This window comes from Gallus gallus, chromosome 10 (assembly GCF_016699485.2).
Source record: "Gallus gallus isolate bGalGal1 chromosome 10, bGalGal1.mat.broiler.GRCg7b, whole genome shotgun sequence".
Taxonomy (NCBI): Eukaryota; Metazoa; Chordata; class Aves; order Galliformes; family Phasianidae; genus Gallus; species Gallus gallus.
The window spans coordinates 2,319,347-2,337,395 of record NC_052541.1 but is presented as its reverse complement, the minus strand read 5'-3'; the positions used below and the strand labels follow the sequence as shown (position 1 = coordinate 2,337,395).

The window sequence follows — 18,049 nt, the reverse complement described above, 5'->3', positions numbered from 1 at the left end:
GCATGCAACATGTAGAGAAATAATTCAAAATCAAATTTTATTCAAAGACAACAGAGAGAGAGGGAGAGATTTTATGGTTAGATTGATGGTGATACGTAAGGGCAAGAGAGATAATGCAGAAAAGAACAGACAAAGATATATATTGAAAGATATTCCAGGTAGATAAACAGAAGACAGATAGATAAATGGATTAGATAAATAGACAGCAGGAAGGGAAAGGAAGAAAAAGCAACAGAGAAAGAATTGTGGAGCCATAATAGTACAAAAAGGAGAAAACCCACTCTTCCTTAAACAGATGGATAGATACAAAAAAAAACCCCACTAAAATATGGATGGATAGTGCACAAGGACTGGGGGTCCCACATGCTCTCCCTTCGGGAGGGATTCCATGGTCCCTCCTTACCCTGCACAGAGCATTTGTGGTCAGTGTAGCCAATGGATCCAACTTATTTCCTTGCACAGAGCATTGCCAGAGCCTGCTTCTGTGCATCCTGCTTCCAAAACAGCTTCAGAGAGAGGAGGGGGTTACAATAGGATGATAGGACAAGAGGTGATCAGTAGGACAGGAGGTAATGACTTTAAATTGTCTCAGGGGAGGTTCAGGCTGGATATTAGGAAAAATTCTTCTCTTAAAGAATGGTAGTGCATTGGAACAGGTTGCCCATGGAGGTGGTGGGGTCACCGTCCCTGGAGGTGTTCAAGAAAAGGGGTTGATGTGGCTCTGAGGGATGTGATCTGGAGAGGTCACAGGCACGGGCTGATGGTTGGACTGGATGATTTTCATGGCCTTACCCACCTTAACGGTTCTATGATTCTGTGTTTTCATTCCATCCAAAATTTGGCAGGACACAACCACTTCTTTGTCCAGCTTTGCACATCCCAATATCATCGGGGACAGCCTGAGAAGCTCAACTCCTGCTTTGGGGTGGGCCGTGTGCTGAGGGGCCAGCAAATCCACCCTGAGGGGATGTCCCCTCAAGGAACCACTCCATCACAAAACCCCACTCCTAAATGGATTAAATTCCCTTTTAAAACCCAGTGGCAGTTGATTGCCCTCAAAATCCCAGATAGTCTGTTCCAGACAGCCAGAGAACAGTCCCTTTTTTTTTCTAAGGGCGTGCATCCTAATTGATTGCATGGTGGTTCGTCTTGTCTCGTCTGCAAAAACAACAAACACATTGCATTTGATTCCTGTATACTTAAAAGATGCTTTATAGCCCATAGAGGAAGAGATGACTGCTTGCATTGCAAACACACGAAGAAGCATCAAATTCTGTGCTTCTAAATACACTTGTATATATATTAAAAAAACATTTTTCATTGCTTTTTTTTATCTCCATTGAATTTTGTCCTCTCTGTCTGCCCTTCACACGCGTTCATATCATTACCAAGATACAGAAATGCTAACAAGAAATTCAACTGTAGGCTAGTGGTGATGGCTGGATTGAGTCCGTTGCACCGGCACACCGGTGAGCACCTCATCCCTCTTGCACCTGCCTTTCTATTTCTGCAACTATTGGGGAAGAGTGCAATTATTAATCATTAAAATAATTAGGTGTGTAATCAGAGAAGGGCGACTTCTGGATCCTGAACGCCTCTGGTGAAGAGCTTGTAGGTACAGCAGCATGAGCAGGGTCCTTCCTTGCATGCCCAGGTCTTGTGTCCTGTTTCCATGATAAGCAAGGAGAAGCAAGTAAAAATGAAGCAGAGCTCAAGATGTGGGAGGTTTCTGGCTCTTTTCTCCACATTAAAGCATTCAATCTGGAGCCATGCCTGTGGGGACCCCAAGCCCATTCCCATCGAGCATGAATGGGGAACTCAAACCTGTTCACATTGGGTGTGGATGGGAAACCCAAATCCACCCCCACAGCACAGTCAGGAGCATTATCATCATTTTGGGGGGGGTTCCCTTTTCAGATCTGAGTCTCCTTTTCGGTGCACTGTCCTCCTCTTCCCACTGCTTCATCTGCCCGCTGATTTCTGGGTTTCTCCTCACTACAGCTCCCAAGTTTCACACAAAGCCATGCTTGACCTTTATTGTGAGTCACATAAAGGGAAGTATTTGCATATATACAAATCCTTGGCATACACTTTGGTCTTTGGCAATCCACTGCGTCCATTCTGTGCTGGTCAACAGCATCAGACCATCAGGCCTACGGATGGGAATGCTCCCTTTAATTGGGATGAGGCTTAGGATGAGCATCTTAACATGAGCCGGATGGGATCAGAAATCTCTATCCCAAACTACATGAGCAGTTTCACCTGATTTTGGAGACATTTGTATTTTTTCTTTGAAAAAGCAAGATCTTCAAACTCTTAACATCGCTGATGGACAGAAAACGGGTGGATCTGGAAATACTGAGGGACCACCAGGAGGAATATGGGTAGCTCAGACAAGGGTCTGCTGTGGGAGGAGGGAGCTGGACTTTAGGGAAGGAAAAGGGCTTTCTCACATCAGACCTGTGTTATGGGGACCGAGATGCTTCAACGGGCCAGCAGGACATGCCATCCTGCCATCCTCAGGATTTGCCCGAGGATGGTGATGAGCAGCTCTGGTCCATCTGGGAGCAAAGCCAGCCCCAGAGCTGCAACCATGATGCATGTAAGGGTCCCCCAAAACTCGTGTTTTTCCTTTAATTAAATCAACATTTTCTAATGGGGAAACCATTTCCAGATGGTTTTCCCAGTAAGCCAATCAGATAATTCCTCCTGAGTCGTTTCTCCCCATGCCACATGGTTGCATCTCCACTCCTTCAGCCCCAGGACCTGCTGTAGCACATTGACAGTCACCCATCCATCATTTTGCATTGTCTCTAAATTGAAGGAAATTCGGCTCATTTGAGCTCCCAGTGCAATTTCTCACACAGAGACAAGGACTTCTCCCCCTCTATCAAGCTACAAACAAGTAATTCCTCTGAATGGGAAAGAAATAAAAACACGCTTAAGTTATTTTTGCAAAAGAGGGGAAAAATAATACCTTTTCCTGCTGCTGGCATGCTGCTTTGATCTTTACTTTGTAGTTACCATAGTGACAAATAAAAAAGGCATAGGTGGAATAAATTGCTGAAAGTTGGCGACGTCCTATATATGTTTCTGCAGAGCACAGGAGTGCAGCTCCAGCTGCTGCTACACCCAGCACAGGGCTCACGCTGTGTATTTACGCTCCGCTGCACCATAAATGATATTTATGTAGGGTACAACTCAGAAGCCTCCTTCACTGGTGTTTCCCGGGCTCTTTTATGGGTTTTCCATCACCAGAAGGGTGCCGTGCTCCAGTGTTGTTGACACGCTGCCCTTAAGTCAATCCATGCCCAACTAAAAGCTCCATCTGCTGTGGATTTTGCTTGGCATTTGTTTGCTTTAGCTCCGCTGATTCCCTGGTAAGCCCTAATGATGCGCGGCGTCTGCTGTTGTTGCCCCATTACGCAGCGCTAATCTTTGGACAATTATTTGTTGGATTCACCCCGTTGCTGGATGAAGCGGTGCTGGAAGCATCCTGGCAGTAAATTAAGAACTGCCCATGCCAGCAACATCCTACAGATGCTTCAGACGCTCGTTAGGGATTAATTAAGCATCGCGTGGGCAAGGTCAGGTTCTGGCAGTGGGGGAGCCCGCAGGGACGCTCCCCATGCAGAGGTGATGCGGTGATGGGATTCTTTCAGTAAAGCTGCAGGTGATGCTGCTTTGCAAGACCCCTCATTAGATTGCCATCTAAAGCACTTTCAGCATCCATCCTTGGTTCCTAAAGGTACCGCTGCTTACCTGTAGATCATTCCAGATTTTCATTTTCCCTTAATCCCTAGAAGTTTCCTAAGCCAGAAAACAAGGCAGCGAAGCCTTTTAGAGGCTGCTCCTGCCCCTATTTTACTATAGGCAAAAGGATTTCTCCAACAGAATCCAAGGTTGGAAGCGACCTCTGGAGGTCGTCTGGTCCAAAACGATGTGGTGCATGGGGAAAAGGCTGTAAAAAATAAAAATACACCTTTATTTCAGCTGTGGTGCTTGCAGAGCAAGATCTTTCATTGTAATGGGTGCAGAGAGTGGGACCAGCACACGAGATGAGATCAACACCACCCCCTTCCATCAGCACTCCCATCTTTGCTTTAATCCTTTGCATTACCATGACAGGATATGAAAGTTCTGGAGGGGTGAGAGCAGAGATAGCACTGACATTACACTCACTGCCTGCTTGCATTGCTTGGCATTAAATCACTGCGCCGATAACCATCTCTGATGGGGCACGAAGCCGCACCGGTACGCGTCATGATGCAAGGACAGAAAGCAAGGACATGGTGCAGAAATATCCAATAGGAGGATAAAGTCAGAATCCTGATGGAGAAATCCGTTTGAACACAAGCATTTGGATGTCCAAATAGTTTGGCAGCTTGGCAAGTCTCCCCAGGCATCCCAGTGGCCAACAACCCTTACCCAGCGCTGGTACTGGGAGTTCTCCTTAGAGACCCATTTTTGGGGTTGGTAGGATTACTGGGTAGCTCCTACCACTGTGATTTGATTTGGCAGCAAGGGAGATAAGAGCAGGTAGAGAGAAAGAAGTGCTGCCTTGGGGTTCAGTCTGACATGGGAAATAAACCCCAGTTTGAGGGCAAACCTTGAGATTTTGGATCCCCATACTGTTGTGTATTCTCCTAGCAGGGCTCACACCCCAGCTACCTATCTTTCCATTAATATTCACTTTATTGAGGTTCAAGCACAGAGCATCAAGACCAGGATACCAAACCGGCTGTCACCATTTCCATGCCTCCTTAGAGACACAGTTTTGGGGCTTGCATCACCAACATAGCCTCCAGGTTCAGGATAACAGCCCACAGCACTTTGGTACGATGTATTGAAGGAATTTGGCACATCTCTGAACCTTCCAGCTCACTCCAACCCCTTCTAAATCAAGACCAATTATGACAGGTGCAATTTTATCTCTCCATTTGACTTTTATTGGCATCGTCAACGGGCCAGCTGGCACCAAGCTGGCAGCAGTTAGCAGTGAGGGATGCACTGAGACAAATAAAGCCAAGGGAGGTCTTCCTGTGCTGGGGATGCAGCCGACCCCAGGTTTGTAAGATGCAAAATCGGTGCCTGGCTGCATGGGGCTGGGTTTATCCAGCAGCACTGTTGCTCCCTCCCCTAGTTGAAGGAGGGAACCACATTTATTCTCCTGGGTTCCCTCCATCTTCGCCCCATCCTGCGATGGGAAGAGTAGAGCCAAGAGCTCAGGCTGGGGCTCGCCACTCCCTGGGCTGCAGCAGATCTTTCAGCTGCATCAAACCACATTCATCAAACCAATTCCCATCCCATTTGACCCATTTTGGGGATGGACAAGAAGCAACGCAAGAGAGAAGGGTTTTGTGAGCAAGCAGCAGCATCCCAAATCCCGGAGCATAACCCCACAATGGGCAGAGACCTGGACCACCCCATAGGGAACAAACGGGGACACCACCCTGATGTGCATTAACATGCACCAAGCAGCTGGGAAAGGTCCACCTCCAGCTCTCAATAGCCTTTTTTTTGGGGGGGGGGAAAAGAAAGCAAAACAGAAAAAGCAAACGTAGCAGGAATCGCCCTGTTTACCCAAGCACTGCACCGCTCCCAGCAAACCCCTGAGGATGATGAAGTGTCTTGGCCGCTGTGGTGGAGCAGCACAGCAGCTGGTGTGCAGAAAGGAGGATGAGGTTTACTATCCTCGCTGCTTTCCCTGCCCCCTCCATTGTTTTACTCTTTTTTTTCCCCCTCTTTTTCTCCATTTTTCCCTCATTTTTTTCCCTTCTTTCTTCCTTTTCTTCCCTTATCCCCTCCTTTCCCCTCATTATTACAACACTCCCGCACCTCCCCGTGATGCTGCCTTATTAAAAAAAAATATATAAAAAGTGACAATTAGTCATTTGAAGAAGCAACAAAGAGATCCGGCGCTGGAGAGGCGCGACTTGAATTTCAATGTGCCATCTGAGGGCTGGGGAGTGCGGCTGCCAACCTCCACCCCACCTCCCCAAAAGTCACCCTTGGTGCATTCCTCTGTGGGGTTTTGGCATGGGATGCTGTGCAATGCACAGGTCAGCTCCCTGTCGTGTGCAGGAGGGCTGGGGGTTAGGGTTAGGGTTAGGGTTAGGGTTAGGGTTAGGGTTAGGGTTAGGGTTAGGGTTAGGGTTAGGGTTAGGGTCAGGGTAAGGGTTAGGGTTAGGGTTAGGGTTAGGGTTAGGGTTAGGGTTAGGGTTAGGGTTAGGGTTAGGGTTAGGGTTAGGGTTAGGGTTAGGGTCAGGGTAAGGGTTAGGGTTAGGGTTAAGGGCTAGGGTTAGGACTAGGGTTAACCAGAAGCATTTTAGCACCAACAAACCAGACCCATGTTCTCTGAGCACCATTTTGAGTCCAGGGATGCAGTGCTCTCCTCTCCATCCCCTCCAAATGCAACCAATACAGATGGATTGTAGGGAAAATCAATTATGGGGGAAGTTTAGGGAAAGCTAGGTTGAAACAAACTTGAACGAGGTTGGAGTTTTATTATGCTGTCCACCTCTTTGTTCTCATATCCATGCTCTCACCCTATTTTGCCCATCTCCTGGTTTACTGGGAATAGCCCCAAAATGGCACTCAAGAGGCTGTAAATCCCCTCCAGAGACAGAAACCCTTGCACACAGCAGCATCAGAGCCTTGAAGTAGGCTGGAGGGGTGGCTCCAAGCTCCTGATCTCCATATCACCATTCATTTCATTGAGGACAAGGATGGAAACATAGCAGTGAGCATCCTCAGTATCAGCATCTTCGTTTTGTTATATGAACAAATAACAGACAGGCTGTCAGTGCCTCATCCTGGGAGGTGCCCAAGGCCAAGGATGAGGCCTTGTGTAGCTTTGATCTGGTGGGAGGCACCCAGCCCAAGGCTGGGTTGGAGCTGGATGGGCTTTATGGTCCCTTCCAACCCAACCGTTGTATGATTCTACGATTCCATGCATGGATACCATGGGGCAGGCAGTCATGAGAACACAGCACGGGGAACATAACCAAGGGGTTGTGGTTGGGTTGAACCAAAGGCAGTGGGTGAAAACCCAAAGGGTAGCATCACGAATCAGCCAAGTGCCCGTAGGCTTCTCCGAAACGCCTCTGAGAAACCCAAAGAGCAACGCTTTGCTTCGCAGCAAACCTCAGCCCTTCCCCATAGAGGAAAAATTCATCATTATTATTATTATTAATATTATTATTACTACTACTATTATTGTTTTTCAGTTCCCATGCTGTAGGTGAGTCTTAATGTCAAGAGGAATAAGCAGATTGCAGCTTTGACTTAAAGGCTCTGAGCTTTCCCCCTCTCCAGGTCGCACCAGGAGCAACCTCTAAACAACGCTCAGCAGAGAGGAAACAGCACTGACTGCTGCTTGGCTTAAAAAAAAGAAAGAAAAGAAAAAAAAAATAGCACAAGCCGCAGAACAGGGAGTTCTTCCAACAATCTGTTTTCTGTACCCTGGAAAATAATAGCAACCCATATGGAAAGCCCACACAGCTATTTTCCAGGTGCTTTGTGCAGCGTGAAATCCATGGAATAAATCACCTGGGCTCTGTTTGTTTGTTGCAAGTCTTTTTCCCCTCCCGTGCAAGCGAGAGCTTCCACGTGTTTTGGGATTTCCCCTCCATGGGGAAAGTCCTGCTTTACAGCAGAGCTGTGGGGCAGGAGCAGCTCCCAGCCCAGCTGGTGGCTGGCAGCAACGTGGAGGGGAACAGAGGGGAAGCAAAGATACATTGCAGTCAAATCTGATGTTGAGATGGGAAATTAAATGGCTTTTCTCAATGCTTCCTATTTGAGATATTGATGGGGCTCCAGCATCCAAACATCCAACCCCAGCACCCCTGCATGCACAACAGCCAGATTTTCCTCCCCACCTTTGAGATGAAGGACGTGGCTCTGAGCAGGATGACAGAGCTGCTGTTACTTTGCTGTTTCCAAAACACCTTGAAGTTTCTCAAATGAAAAGCTGTTCTCACCCAGAAAACACTGGGATGAAGACACGGCAGTGATTCTATTCAGCATCGGCTCTTAACAGCTGTAGAATGAGAGAATGGCTTAGGCCAGAGGGGACCTTAAAGATCATCTAGTTCCAATCCTCCTGCCACAGGATGGTTGTCACCCACCAGATCAGGCTGCCCAGAGCCCCATCCGTGGCTTTGAATGCCTCCATGGATGAGGCACCCACAGCTCACTGGGCTGTGAACAGCCTAAGCCCTTCTCCCTTAACAACCTCTCCTTAGTGCTTTCCGGCTTAGACCACCCACTTCTCATTCCATAAGTGCCTCTATGGAGATCCCATTCCTTGGAATGCATCAGCTTGATTGTAGCCCTTTGCTTTTCCCTCCAGCCTTCCCAAAAGCATGAGGTTTTATCCTTCTTCTCCATCCCACTTAGCCAAATCTCTGCTCTCCCTGTGTTTCTGAGCATAGCCCTGACGTTTACAACTTGGGTTGGGCTCAAAAACATCATTTTTGGTACCTTTGGATGAGCTGGGATGAAAGGAGGGCTCACACCCACACGTAACATAAAGAGGAGCTGTAGGAGAGAAGGGGACAGACTCTTTAGCAGGGCCTGTTGTGATAGGACAAGGGGAAATGGATTCAAACTACAAGAGGGGAGATTTAGGTTGGATATAATAAGTTTTTTACACTAAGGGCAGTGAGGCGCTGGCACAGGAAGTCCAGAGAGGCAGTGGTGCCCCATCCCTGCAGACACCAAGGTCAGGCTGGGGGCTCTGAGCACCTGATGTGCTGTGGGTGTCCCTGTGCACTGCAGGAGGTTGCACTGACGGCCTTTAAGTGTCCCTTCTGACTCAAACAATTCCGTGATAACCCACAGCCAAAAGCAGGTTGGACTTACCCATGGTGGTCCAGGCTTGGTGGTGGGATGCTGGCTGCCAAAAAAGCATCCCTGGAGCAGCATTTGACCCTACAAGCATGGACCCCAAGAGGTTGCTCATCTCCAAGACGACTGTCACGCCAGCACCGCTCCGCTGCAACAAGCCGGCACAGGGCGTGAAGGATTTAATAAAACAAGCTGTTGCATGACAAAGCCCTGAGAGTAATATCCGTACGGTGGCTATTATTAAATAGGAGCAGCCTCCTGTTTTTTTCCTGCCTGTAATTTAAAATCAGTCTTGGCTATATTTGTCTGGGTGTTTCCACGGGAGAAAAAAAAAAAAAAACACAAAAAACGAGCCAGTGGCACTCTCAGCCCCCGGCAAAAGGCAAGAGAAAGCTAAAATTAAAACACAGGAGCAACAGAGGTGTAAGCTACACGAGGGAGCTGTCCATCTGTCCTTCTCTCCGGCAAAACACCTGCAGAGCTGCTGCTAGAAACACTTGAAATATTTTAGGATTGTTTCGTAACCCATGCTGGGTGTCTTTGGCCAAGTGTCTTGTTGGCCAAGAGTCTTGTTGGCCAAGGGTCTTCTCCCCCAGCAGGAGATCCCCCAGTGGGATTTCTCACGCAGGGAGGGAAAGGTACCTCCAGGAGTTTCCCCGAGGCATCCCCATCCTCATCCGAGGGAATTTCTTCCCTTTCTTCTCATGCTTTTCAACCTCCCTGCTCATTTGCACAGCTGTTGCTCCAGTCCTGCTGGCCGGCCCCGTTTGATGCAAGCCATGGAGCTCCTTCCTCATTAAAACCCCAACGTCAGAAAGTTGAATTCCCAAGAAAAAAAAAAAAGAAAGGAAAAACATAAAATAACATAAAAACCCCACCGATTTCTCCAGCTTCAAAGTGCTTTTGAAGATCAGTCGGGAGAGCACCGGTGAGGAGCAGCCTCTCCCATCTCCTTTTGTTGGATGCTGAGAACCAATGGGCGCCAATAAATAGGGGAATAACTATTTGGCTCTGCCACTGAGGTTTCAGTGGGTAATGCTGAATATTTCTGTGCATGCGGCTTTGTGTCTCAGTGCCCCCACCTGATGCATGGGCTCCCTAAAGCTCTCAGCCCCCCAGTGCTAGAAAAGAAGAAAACAAGCTTTCCTCTTTGGTGAAAACGAGTTTGCTTCCAAGAGCCGGGATTCACCTTTCACTGGTAATTATGAACAAAAAGCATCATTTGCTAAATGCCTGTGAGGCTGTTAATTAGCAGAGAAGCAAGTGTTTAGCAATTAAAAGGCATTTTCCCGAGCATTTTAAGGTTGAGGGGTCAGGAAACAGCAAGGATTACGCAGGGAGCTGGGTTTGGTGTGCAGACAGATATGCCTTGGTGTTGGCTCCTCTTTGGGGACATAGATGTCACATCCCATCTCTGCCCAGCACTGTGCTATAGAAAGATTTCACCTTAACAAGGAACAAAGCTTTAGTCCAACAGGAAGGTTTTATTCCGACAAAATGCATCCTCCCCCTCAGACCATGTTTAAATGAATATATATAGATATATATATGTAATTTTAAAAGGCAAAAGTCAGAGTGGTTGCTTACAGAGTTTGGGATGAGGGTCCCCTGGTGGCCAGGGTACACTGCTCCTCCTGGGGAGGGACAACATCTGCACCCCTTGTTTTGCTTGTTTATCAGCAAGTTCACTCTGGGAAACCTAATCACCATTTTGGAGTTAATCCTTCAAACAAACCCTTGCAAATCCCTTCATCCAGAAGTTTATTAATATTAGCTCCTCTCGAGCAGAAGTGAATTAAAAGCCTTTACCTCCCGTTCGGCTTTTTGTTCCTCTTCTCCTCGTCACTGCTAACAGGAGAAATTCAATTAAGGAAGAAATGACTTCCCAATAAAAATCCCTCCTCGCTGCCTCCCTTCTCCTTTTGCTCAAGGACTAATAACGTGTAATTGTGGAAATAAGCTCAGCTGGTGCTGCGGATGGGGGCGAGGAGCCATGGAGCCAATGGGCTCAGCTCATCCCAGAGATGGAGGATGCTTGGTAGGAAGCCTCAGAGCTCTACGATGTGCCAAGGGAAGGCATCCCAGCCCTAAAGCAGCTGTCCTGGTGCCCAAAGGCTTGGTGACCCCAGCCAATGCCATCCCATGGTTGGAGAGCCCTCAAAGGATGCCCCAAATGGGTATGGTGTACAGCAAGCAATGCTCTTTGGTTGGCCACCGTCTTGCTGGTGCTCAGAAAAGCCTTGAGGTTTCCTCCATCTCCATGCAAAACCCGATACATGCTATCTGATACATTAATAGGCATATGATGGCATCTTTGGTTGGATGGGATAGAGGTTATTATTCTGCCTGAAAACAGAAAGGAGTACCAGGGGTGAAGTTCTCAGCATCAATATTTTCCTCTCCTTTCCAAAGGGATGACACTAAACTGCTCCACAGGGCACGTAATACAGCTAATGGCCCTCCTTGCCTGTTTATCAGCCCTTCCTTGGGCTTTGTTGAAGGGATAGCAGCTCATTAGTGAGCAGAACTAATTAAGAGAAATGAACATAATTAGCAAGAGCAGAGTGAACAGCCTCCACCTGCCCACCTTTGCTCCGGCCACATGTTTGCAATGAGCAGCTTTCCAGCTGTTATGCCATGCTGCAGGCAGCAAAAATAGGGAAGGAAAGTGGATCCAGATGTGGGGCTCCTCGAACCTCCTGGGCTGCTCCCATCTCCTATAGCAGAGACAACTGCCCGAGGCGTGTCCTTCTCAGAAACTCCTTCAAGGTGTTTGGTCTGGGAACACCACTGAAGGATGGCAGAGGGAGGAGTGTGAAACACCTGGATGCAGAAGATATCCTTCCTGCTCTGGACATGGCAGAGGTTCATTGACCAACAGAGCTGTAGCCTGATGTTCTTGCAGGTCTGCTTTTTGGGGAGCTGGGGAGGTGGAGGAATAAGGCGAGGTACGTTTCCCACCAGCAGCTGTTCTCTTCCCATGCATGGTGCTGTCCCACGCACCGCTGCTCTGAGCCTGACCGAGAAAATCTGCACGTAGCCACCCAGGATGGGCACAGGGGTGACATTAATCAGGTCTGAGCTTTTGTTTATTCTCCATTTCCATTTAATGCGATTCCCGCAAGTGAGTAATGAGAGAGGTGGGAAAAAGAAAGCAAACTAATATCTTTACTCTGCAAGAAAATATCTAGCCTGCTTAACTCACTCACCATGATAGCAAAAGGCAACGGCTCACACCAGAGAGGTGACCAGAATGGCTGATCATGGCATTAATTACAAAGAACTACCGCTGCCTCAACGTGAGCCCAATGAGATGAGTTTTACCCATAACAAGTGCATCCCACCCAAAGCAAGGAGGCTGCTGTGGGAAGCAGCAAACAGACAGCAAGAGTTGCAGCAGAATTTCCCCCCCCCCTCCCCAAACACCCCACTGCAGTCATAGAAAAACACAGCTGAAAGAATTGCCAAACCCTGACATGCCTCACTTTGATTTCTCAAAACAAAACGAGGTTCCTGTGAATAAATTAATTCCTTTTTAACGAGGCGCTTCTTGTCAAGTCCTCTGACACCTGCTGACCCAAAATGGAAAATTTAAAAATTATATTTTTATTTTAAGAAGATTCGGTTGATATCGACCCAAATTTGGAGCTTTGTTATCAGTTTTGACTAATAACGAGCAACAAATGGGAGAAGCAGCTGCTCCTGACTGATGCTATCTGACACCGGGAGAACAGGATCATGAACCGTCCAGGTGGGATCTGCAATTCCTGCCTCCGAGAGAGGCCGAGAGATGTGTGGGGCCGTAAGCAGTCCAACAAGAGCATGGAATGCCCTCTCTGGATTTAAGAATATCATTTCTGGCTTTCAGCGATGCTGAAGGCTGAATCCAAACCACGAAGCTTCAAAGTGCCCTCAGGACCTCTTCTCTGTGAGTTGATGAACTTCCTCCCCCAAAGCACGTTTTGTCCTCAAGAACAGCTTGTGGCAAGGAGTCCCACCAGTGAGCAAAGCAATGGCATGAAGAAAACCCACAGATACGAGGTCTGTGATGGATTAGAAGGCATCAGCCGAGTCACGTAGGACACACTTGGCCCCTCCAAGAGGCTTGAGCTGACCCCAGTGTTGGTTGTACTATGGGGAAGGAGGAGAGCACCCAGACACCGATGGGTTTTCCAAGCTCTAGATTTCACCTTTAATGTATTTCAGTGCATGATTCAAGCACATTATCTGCATGAAATGCTGCATTAGCATCAAAATGAGGGGAGTTCTGTTCAATATATTAAAGTGTCTCTGATGGGTTTGAAGGTAGTTTAGCGCAAGAGAGGCATTAAGGAAGTAAATGCCACATTTGTATTCAAAAGCGCTTTCTTTTTTCATTTAAAGCCATTGATGTAAGAAGTGGTGCTTAAGATGGCTTATAAAAGCAAGAGAGCATCTTCTCTGTGAGACAAAAAGCTGTGTTTATGGGGAATGGTGAAGGAAAGCAAATAGCCCATTTAGAAAACATATTTTCTTCCAGGGTTTGCTATCAGCTGGAGGAGCAGAGGGCACGCAGGGACAGGGCCTTCCGGTAGCGCTGCCGTCGAGAGCCATTTTCTTCCCAAATTCTCCCATGATGCCCCTTTTTCCTGCTCGAGCATAGAATTACAAATGGTTTTTCCACACTGGTGTGGCATCAGTGCAGAGGTTTGGGTGAGCCAATTCCTTTATTGCTGGAGGAAAAGGAGCTTCCCCGATCATTGCAGGGGAGTTGGACTAGATGACCTTTAAAGGTCCCTTCCAACTCAGACCATTCTATGATTCTATGATTCAGTGACTCCAAAATCGGGAACGCCCAGTTTACCTTTTCTTTGCTAAATCTTGAATAAGATTGCATTTTTAATATATTTTAACTGGAGCATCTTTCAGCTTCCAGCATTAAAGTGGAGCTCAGAAGTTTAAGCCCCATCAAAGCAAATGGCGCCGCTACGTCTGTTAGGATGGTTTCAATTGCCATTCCCTGAAAATTTTACTAAAAACAGTTCTGCTTCAGAATATTCTTCAACACGAAATTGCCACTCAACTAAAGAAGTCAATATTTCAGCCAGCATCAAGAAAAGAACCTTTTGTCCCACTCTGTGCCACAGTCCCTCTCCATCCGTGATCGATTTCTACTTGCCCTGGTCATGCTGGACAAGGAGTGCCTTTGCTAAAGAGCCGAGGCTTTCCAAAGGCAGGTTTTTTACTCAATTTGGGGAGATCAAAATGTTTCAGTTTCATTATCTGAAGAAATCAGGAGCTGCGCTGAAAGCTCACGGCAAGCATTAACTCCCCTCATCCATCTTTGCCACCTCCATGGTCAATTAATAATCCCCGTCTCTATGACTGGAGGAAGAGAGGGCTTAAATTAATTGCTTCTGACCACTTAGTGAGTCTGGGAGAGACCCTGGGAAGCTCGTCTTGCCGCTGCCTGCAAATCAGCTGGAGAAAAAATACACTTTTCCTGGCAAAGGTGCATGACTTACAGAAATATTTATGTCCCTGAGCTGGCACGCTTGTTATCATCCAACATGTTTCTGCTGGAGGTCGTCACAATGCAACTGCGCGGGGCTTCTCCAGCCATGGGGTGAATTAAATATATCAGGGATGTTTGCTGCAAGTGGAACTGTGATTAAGCACAGCCAGGGAAAGGTGATTTGTGGTTTTCTTCGTTGAACTGAAATTTTGGGGTTATCCAACAGAGCACAACCAAGCCTACGTGAAAACCAAGGCTTCTAATGACCATGCTGCATACCTCTCAATTATGATGTTCCTCTCTGGACAGCCATGCCAAGAAAATACTGCAGAAATGCTGGATATCTTGCAAACCTTAATAAATTAACAGCCTCTTCTTGCCAACAGCGCTAAATCACAGGTGGTCATTTTTAATGCTCAGCCTTCCTCCCTTTCTGCATTACATTCTTCCTCCATCGCTCCACAAGAACAACCAGGCATCCTGGAAACACCCTCGGGCTCTTTGCCTTCCAGATCCTGCAAATGCGCCCCCACAAGGCAACCCCAACCTACAGAACAATACCCAACCCGTGGCTAATACCCAACCCACGGGGCAACCCCAACTCATGGGCAATACTCAACTCATGGGCAACCCCAACCATAGGGCAACCTCAACTCATGGGCAATACCCAGCCCATGGGGCAACCCCAACTCATGGGCAGTACTCAACTCATGTCCAACCCCAACCCATGGATCAATATTCAATCCATGATCAATACCCAGCTCGTGGTGCAACCTCAATCCACTGCTTTGGGGATTATCTCCAATGTAGGGGGCAGACCTTGGATCCCACTGCCAACTTCCCATCACAGCTTGTTTTCTCCCTCCTGCCGGCAGCGGGTTGTCGTGTCACGAATGAAGGGAAGGAAACAATGTGGAGGAAATTGATAAGCATGGCTTGAAAACCAGGGAAAGAACATTTGCCTGGGAGAAGCTGTGATTAGATCCGTGTGTGTGTGTGTGTCCTTTGCCAGCGCTCCTAAAAATAGAGCTTGGCTGCACAGACTGTCACACGCATGCAGACATGCTCTCGCTGAAGCTATATTTACCAGTCTGAGGCAGCCAGATCACCATATACAAGCCATACATCCCTCTCCAGCGCTGGCATGAAGGGGAAGGGACCCCACTGGGTCCCCCCAAGGGATGTTCCCCAAGCATCTCCAAGGTGACTGGGGCCACCAAATTGTGGGAAAATGGAGAGATGGGGAAAATCACTTATGGAAGGTCCGAGCGTGGGGCTGGGTGTGAATGGGTTTGGGAGGATGGAGGTCCCACAGCTGCTGATCAGAGAAAGAAACTGGAGCATGACCTACATTGCCCAGCTCCTCCACCCCCTGCCACGCTTGTTAGCCTCGTGATGAAGTGCTTGGAGGGACAAAATTGAGGCATTTTCCTCCTATTCATGATGTTTCTGAAGAGGATATTTGAAGGCTGAGGCATTATTATCTACATATGTCTTCCCAGAGGTTGCGTGCAATTAGCATTATTCAGAGCTATGCAATTAGCATTAGCCACAGATATGTATTTCGGGTGGGAAAATAGTTGTTTTTCTTCCCAGAGAAGTGGTTTCATGCATGGTTTGCTCAGATCTGAGCATTTTGGTCCACTCCCAAATCTGGAAATAGGCCATTTGCCCTAGCTTGCCCCAGGAAATGGAGCAGGGGGAGCAAAAAATAATTGCACAACTGCAGCTTTTGTTAAAATCAACTGATTTTGGACAAACTTGAAGACTCCACTGATCCAATGGGCACCAAGAAAACCAAGTGGGCCACTGTCACCAGCTGCCCATGTCACTCCGTTGCACCCATCCCAGAGCATCTGTTGGGTGGCACAGGTGCTTCTGCTAAAGGGAGAAGGTGTGAAGGGGACATCACAGCAAATTTCTCCTACATTTTGCTATTCTCAGTTCATATTGTGACCTCTCAACAAAATCCAATGAGGCTGGCTCTCCAGCAAGGCTTTTCCTCACCTCCTAGTAGTGAGCTGCAGCACCCTAAATCATGCTAATCAGTGTGAAAGAGCTCTGATTTATCTTCACTGTATGGAAAGAGACATTAAGTTAGGACGTTGAGGGCTGTTTAGCAAGGCCACCTCCATAAATCCAGCCCATTCATCCCTCTAGCTGCAGATCAGAAAGCCTGGGCAAGGCCTAGACCCATTCAGATGCTCACAGAGTGGCTTTACTGCCTGCAGGACAGGTTCTTGACATGGTGACTCCAGACACAATCATTCACCCGCAACCACACTGCAGGCACTCATCTCACTCACGTCCTCTCCTTGCTAATAACTCATCCACCAGCCCCTTTGACCCAAATCCATCTGGTCCTTGGATGTATTTGGTACTCTCAGGAGAGCAATAAGGACCTGCATGCACCTCTGGTGCTGCTAAACCCCTTCTCCCCGACAGCAGCATCACTTCAGTGCAAGGTACAGCAAGCCCACAAGTGGAGCCCAGTGTTAATGCAGAAATTACATTTCAGAAGCACTTCTCACTGGCACTGTCTGTGCAATATAATGAAACTGCAGTCATAAAAAGCTCTCCAGGTGCAAAGGGCTATGAAAGGGTACGGCTCTCGATGTGATTCCTTGCTACCTCTTGCCCTGCAGACCATGGTCAAGGTAAGGTAAAGTGGTGCTCAGCGCTGCCCTGAGTAGCCCCAGCCTGGATGCTGTGATAACTCTTAGACTCTTCCTGCTATGGCCTTTCTAATCTAAGGTTTGGAAGATGTAGGTCATCCTTAAGATCCTGCAATTGCAAATAGATGGAGCCTCTGCAATTGGTGACAAAGCAGTAACAACCATAGGTCCCAGCTGGACCCAAGGACTCTAATCAAGGTTTGGGCAGTGGGGTCATTACAACAGGCAATCGATGAATGTGCAATTGGGAAATGATTATTGGTGGAATTCATCATAATTTCCAAAGCTGAAATGCCCCAGGTCATGGTGTGGGTGCACCTAGCATGGCCCAGCACTCTTCAGCTGTTTGCACGCTGCAGCTTATCCATCACTGGCTGAAAAACACACCCCTGGTTTTGTCCAAAAGCTCAGGAGGGGCTCACAGTGCTGCTACCCCCAAGGCTGAAGCATCAGCATCCAATCCACGATCAGTCCAACACTACTGCTTCTCGTTTTGGGGCAGTTTCGTCCCAGTTCATCCCAGAAGAGGACACAACAGTGTGTGAAGTGTCAAGGCTATCAGTGGCTGGCCTGGAGCTGGCTGCCAGCTTCAGCAGACAGAAAGAGGAATGGCTGGTGGGAAAATGAGAGCAAATGCAGCCCTAAAAACCAAATATTTGTTTTATTTCATGCATATGCTCCACGCACAGCTGTGAGAGGCCAAAGGCAGTCCCAGCTCTGATTGCTGCTGCTCCTGCTGGAGCAGTGTTAGAGCCTGAGGAAGCGAAGGGGAGGATCAGACACCATCAGTGCTAACGAGAGATCCCCCGCTCCTCTCCACTCTGCTCTCTGCTCCTGTTGCTGTGCAACCCCTCTGGTTTGGGGATTGCTCCACAGTCACAGCTGGGAGTCAAAGAGGTGGTGGGATGTTGGGAAGGGAATTCCTGGTCCCAGTATTCAAACCCCCAATGCCTTCTGCTGCTCCATGGGCACATAGAGGGACCCAAAGAAATGTTTTTTTGCATGGGAGTCCCCTGGTCAACAGAGCTGG

The 18,049-nt window shown here is 47.9% G+C and overlaps 1 long non-coding RNA gene across 4 annotated transcripts in view; it reads right to left on the bottom strand.

The window, feature by feature from the left end:
- Positions 1-18,049, bottom strand: part of LOC112533179 — a 45,717-nt gene that overhangs the window by 15,905 nt on the left and 11,763 nt on the right. The gene's annotated exons all lie outside the window — the stretch shown is intronic.